The sequence below is a fragment of the Carassius auratus genome, chromosome 26, assembly GCF_003368295.1.
Source record: "Carassius auratus strain Wakin chromosome 26, ASM336829v1, whole genome shotgun sequence".
Lineage (NCBI taxonomy): Eukaryota > Metazoa > Chordata > Actinopteri > Cypriniformes > Cyprinidae > Carassius > Carassius auratus.
In genome coordinates, this window is record NC_039268.1 from 8,610,755 (window position 1) to 8,616,960 (window position 6,206).

The 6,206-nt window shown below is 34.4% G+C and overlaps 1 protein-coding gene across 2 annotated transcripts in view; it reads right to left on the reverse strand.

Moving 5' to 3' along the window:
* Positions 1-5,211, reverse strand: part of frmpd1a (FERM and PDZ domain containing 1a) — a 36,445-nt gene extending 31,234 nt beyond the window's left edge. For both annotated transcript variants that reach the window (XM_026204043.1, XM_026204041.1), the window contains exon 1: positions 4,859-5,211. The gene's annotated coding sequence lies outside the window, so the exon portion shown is untranslated. The remainder of the gene's footprint in view (positions 1-4,858) is intronic.
* Positions 5,212-6,206: the final 995 nt, after the last annotated feature.

Below are 6,206 nucleotides of genomic sequence, written 5' to 3' on the forward strand. Positions count from 1 at the left end.
AAAATCAATAGTCACATTATGTTGCAACATGTTTGATGTTCAAAGCTGTTATACCACAAAGGATCCATCTATTTCAGTTTCAGCTCTCTCTAAGAAAAGCATTTTTCATGTTTAAATGCGAACGATATATTGCAGAAACAACAGCATTTGGGGGGAAATAGTCTAAGAGAGACTAGTTTGTATTGTGTATTGTACCATTCTATTTATTAACTACAACTGCAGTATTATGAATGCATGACTGTTTTTTTCAGTACTGTAATCGTCTAATGTGCTAATCCAAAGCAAAGCTAGTTTTCTCTTCTTGTTTAAAAGGAAAATAAGGGATTTTCCTAATCACTGCTCATCCAGGTTCTAGCTGTTTAATGGCCAAATGGTTAACTCCATCTATGTATAGGCTATATGCCAAACAGCCGTATTCTTTGAATGCACAAAAAAATACTGGTGCTCGCTCAGCTTGTTTTTAACCACTGAAAACACAGCCTCATGCCTCTTCCCAGGTCAGAAATATCTTGACTACCTTCATCAAACCATAAAACTCAGTGTGGCCGTTATGTAACACAGACTTCGCGTCTCATTTTAGCTAATTTACATTACATTCGAGGTACATATTTATTTTAGTTCATGTACTCTCTGGGAATCATTCCCATGACCTTGACATTGCTCTGTTTGAGCTACAATAACGTTTTAAAATGATGATGTTTGAATTACATGAACTAGCTCACCCCTGTAGCTCAAACATTATGGCATGGTAAAAATCGAATGATTGCAAAGTAAACAATTCGAAGGCAATGTAAGTCACTCTGGATAAAAGTGTCTGCCAAATACATGAATGTAAATCTAACCAACCGAACAAACTGATTCACTAAAACGAATCTTAATTTAAATCCGTGCATTTACAATTCATTTGCAGCATTTTATGTATATCATGTAGCTGCATATTCAGTTAAAACACTTTATTTATCGCTGTTTTTACATGAGTAAAATGATTTAACAATATTTATGTTTATGAATATTTTGATTTCTACTCAATGTAAAAAAGATTTATTCTGCTTGTAGAATTAATTACATAATCTTATTTCTTTTCCACTCTTGAATAGCTTGTAGTGTTATACTTTTTTTTTTAAAGGATGTAATATAACTAGTTTGAGTTATGGGAAGCTTATAAAGAAGACAGTTACAAAGTAGCTTCCTCAACACTGATAAAGTGACAATGGAAGTCTGAGGCGGATATTAAGAGAAAGAAAGACAGAACCGTCAGGCTTGTCAGAGTCCCCTCTGAACATTTTCAGCGCCTAGCTGTTGCATAATTAATGTATCCAGTGCAAAAACAGAGAACACAGCTCTCTTTTCCCTCTCACTCACTTGTTCTCTGCTTTCCATAGTTTATCCTTTCCTCAGTGCTATTTTCCCTCATAACAACAACCTGTCTCATTAGAATCTTTAAGTGCCATTATTTCAGTTATGTTACTTATGTGTCTTTCTCATTTAGTCAAATGAAAGATTTTAAAATTGTAAATGGTAGTTTTTGATTGGTTTGTTCGCTATACGTGTTGTTTGAACAGATGTACATTTATGAAGTTCCCAGCACTGTATGGATCCTTCAAGCTCTCCTTAAACGCTCTGGTAATCCTATCATTGCCCTTAAACTCTTCTTTCAGACTTACTGAGTGCAAGAGAGAGAGAGAACCACAGAGTGCACAGGTTTTAATAATGCATCTAGATAATGCTGCCTCACCACTCACACACATAAGCACAACAAAACAGACACAAGACAGAGAAAGAGTGGCAGAGCAGCATGATCTGAGCATTGCATATCTTCAGAGGGAGCTGAATGGAGATTTGGAGGTTGTAGATAAAGGGTGAATGAAAGAGGGGTTGAGAAAATGAGAAAAATATGTATAGAAGGAAGGGAAAAGAATGAGATAGCTGGGAAGACGGTGAGGTTGAAGAAACAGTTGCTAAATAAAGACATAAGAAAATGACCTGGAGACGTTATGATTGTGTGTGTGCAGACTAGATGATTTGTTTTGGGAGTCATGGCATGAGGAGAGAGGTGTGGCATAAAACAGGAAACGCATCATCATTTCTTCTTCTTCCTATAAATAGCTTGAGTTATGAGTTATGTGTCGTCTTGATGTTAAAAATTGCCTAGGCATATCATGAAGAAATAAAAAATTAAAATGTTCTGTTCATCAAGGAAATATGATATCATGGTTTTCACAAATTATATCAATAACAATAACCACTGTTAATGACACAAAGTCAGTATATTAAAATGATTTCTGAAGGATCATATGACACTAAAGACTGCAGTAATGGCTGCTGAAAATCCAGCTTTGCTATCACAGAAATAAATTGTAAAATATATTACAGAAAATGTTTTTTATTTGAATCAAATAAATGCAGGCATTTGCAGAGATTTACTGTGATTAAAAAGTGACATAAATTTGGTTAATGAGATTAGACCAATAAATAATATGCACTGATAACGATCTGATAAATGTAGTGATATGCAATCCAGTTATTATTTCAGGGTCAATTATTTTATGGTTAAGAGTGTTAACAATAAATCCAGTTTAAAACATGTACCTTCTTTGTATTCTTGCTGGTTCCATATGGTTTTTAAAAACTTGTATACCAGTTTCAAGAAAAGCTTCAGTTTAATGACAAAAATAGCATGTAGTCAAACTGTCAAACAAAACAAGTTTTATACAACTTTCCATGAAAAATACCATGACTTATTAATTCATAAATGTCATTACATTTTGAGTAGTCTCATCACAGATTTTACAACCTGAACTAATATTGCCTTGACATAAGTAGTCAAATTATTTGATATTCTAAGAGACTTATTGACTTTGACAGATAATCAAATCACTATATTGACATCAGCATAACCCTCTGTCAAGGTCAAGGGTCTACAACCGTTTTGCAGGTCAAGGACCCCTTGGTGGATGGAAAGACAGGGCATACATAATGTATAAAATGTTACAGTAAAGTGTTGCCTTTTAAGCCTGGCCTATAATAAAATGTATTTACATACTTTGATAGCAAGTCCATTATATCATTATAAGAGTCATATGGTATATAAAAACTCAGATGGTAACATTACTATCCTAATGGTCACTTCCAGAATGACATTGCCCTCATCCAAAGGTCACGAGAGGTCACTGAATGGTTTGATGATTTGTAGCTGCCCATCTTCAGTGTCACATGATGCTTCAGGAATTACTGTATGCTGATTTGATGCTGAAGAAACATTTTATGTTATCAATGTTATAAAAATGGTTGCGCTGCTTAATTAATATCTAAGTGGAAACCATGATTATTTTCAGAATTCCTTGATGATCTGACATTTTAGTTTCACTAAAGTATTTTCAATATTGGGTTGGAAGAATGAAAGCTTCAGCTGAATTTTAGCTTCTTAACTTTATTTTTGATTGTTTTGCTCCATGCATAGGCCTATTTGTGCATACATCTTTCCTATTCTAGTGATTGCTAGAGTGTATTCGGATGAAATCAGTATCGATACAATGAGTACTAAAAGTCTCTACCTCAGTTATTTGAGGAGATATTACTCTTTGGATAAATGCATACATTTCTTTTCATGTACAAATGTGCGTGCTGAATTTTCCTGTTCTAGATATCCCTCTCCAAAAGCCACTTAAATGAATAAGTGTCACAAATGGCCCAATTTCAGCTGTTAGCAGCTTGTAAAATGCTGCTCCATGCCTGAAAGATAGATGTGCTATGATAAAAGTCTGTGTTGTCATGTAGGGCATGTAAGATCACAGTCACATACAGTAAGACGTTTAAAGCATTAGTTTATGTGCTTATGCCTATTATTTAGTCTTACTGAGCATATCATCACTGGATTATTAGGTTTTAAACATGCAGCAGAGATCTAAGCAACCGTCTGTTTTGGTAAGTTTACGTTTACAAGGCATCAAGAATTCACAGTATTCAGCTGCTCCTAAAAATAACAGCATAAATGAATTATGGTCCTTTCTGAAGCCTGCCGGAATTCCTTCCTGATTTCTGCCTCCTCGTTTTTTTTCTACACTAATTATTATTATTACAGCCATGTTTTGCAATGTTCACAGTTTGCACCTAAATTGTAAAAATAAATCAAGAATAGCCTACATCAATCAAATGAATGAAGTTTTGGAAAATGTGCAGTAAAATAATTTGCACAATAGACGTATTGTAATGAATGTCTATCCCAACTTCCCTTATGAATCATGCAGGATACACTAAATGAAACATGTGAACCTTTTGGGCTTGCTGTAAATAATGACACAAAATCTAAATATATATAGGCTATATATTAATATGACTTTTTTTTGTGCAAGTTCCATCTCTTGAAGGAAAACTTGAATCCATCTCTCACTCAACTAAACAAGGTTATCCGGCATTCCCTGAAATGCTGTAAGAAGATAATATAATAATATTGCATGCAGGGCAGAGTTAGAGCATAAGTATCCAACAAGCAAAGTCCAACAGTAATCATCATTACTGTTTTTTTTTTTTTTTCATTGTTGTTTTTCAGACAGAGCAATGAAATACAAAACGGCTTCTGTAAAAAAATAAAGTATATATATATATATATATATATATATATATATATATATATATATATATATATATATAAAATATATGTAATGAATGCATTCTCTCTATTACCTGATCGCAAAATTAAAAGACATCTCTAAAAAAGCCGATAGAGCTGATAAATGTGAAAGTGCCATTCATTTGATTCCCTTTAATCTGTCAAATTCACCTAGTTCTGTCAGTGACGCGCCTTTATCTTCACATCACAACGCTTATGAACAACATTTATATGCTATATATCACTCACCTTACACGAAGAATAACATTTTTGTGAACAATCCATCGCCTTGCGCCGACGGAACAATCATTGGATGGTAAATAAAGGAAGCGAAGGCGGGTTAGTCCGATGGGAGTTTAACCGAGACGCACTTCAGTTTAACCGTTTAATCTGCTTTCAGCGATTGATAAATCCGACTCCGTCTCTCTCTGTCTCCCGCCCTCTCCTCCTCCTCCTCTTCTTAAGGTTGAGATTCCTGGAGCTTTATTGTCCCGTTAAAACCTTTACATTGCCAGTGAGTCAATATACACAGATACACGCACATAACGTTACGAACCTTATGAAGGTTATTAGGTGGTAGGCTAATACAAAGGGCGCGCGGTCTCGAGCTCTCAAATTTCAAAGTAAACTGTCCACTTACTGGCGTTTTACGTCAAAAATTCACATAATAATATAAAAGTAATTGTATAGGGTACAATTTAATATATTTAATTGTTTTAAATAATGCACTATTATTATTATTATCATCATCATCATCATTATTATTATTATTATTAGACATTAAAGAAACACACACACAGCATTTGGAATAATGTTGCTGACATACACAATCCAATCTTGCATATTAGACTATTATTATGATACACGGTAATGATTTCACTCCTGGAGGAGGCAAATACATGCATTTTTATATATTTTTTCTCATAAAAAAAAAAAAAAAAAGAAAAAATATCCAACTTCTTTTTGGCATGTTTGCAAAACCAAAAAGCTAAAGCATAAAGCTTGCAGAAGTGTTTTCACTTGTCAGTATTTATACTACTGGAGAAATATGATGAGAAATAATATCTATAGCCGTCAATCATGTGACCGGCTCCAAAATATCAACTGCAGTCTGTGTCTGTTGTGAGACAGAGTTCAAAACAAAGGAGTTTGTCATATCTGGTTCGCGAACAAATCATTCGATGTAACCGGATCTTTTTGAACCAGTTCACCAAATCGAACTGAATCGTTTTAAACGGTTCGCGTCTCCAATACGCATTAATCCACAAATGACTTAAGCTGTTTACTTATGTAATGTGGCTGACACTCTCTCTGAGTTCAAACAAACCAATATCCCGGAGTAATTCATTTACTCAAACAGTACACAGACTGAACTGATGTGAAGAGAAAACTGAAGATGAACACCGAGCCGAGCCAGATAATGAACAAAACATTGGCTGGTTCAAGAAGATCCGGTTACATCGAACGATTAGTTCGTGATATCACTAAACTGCAATGTTTTGAACTCGCTCACAACAGACCCGGAAGAGAAGACAATCCTGAATAAAGTCATAGTTTTTTGCTATTTTTGGACCAAAATGTATTTTCGATGCTTCAA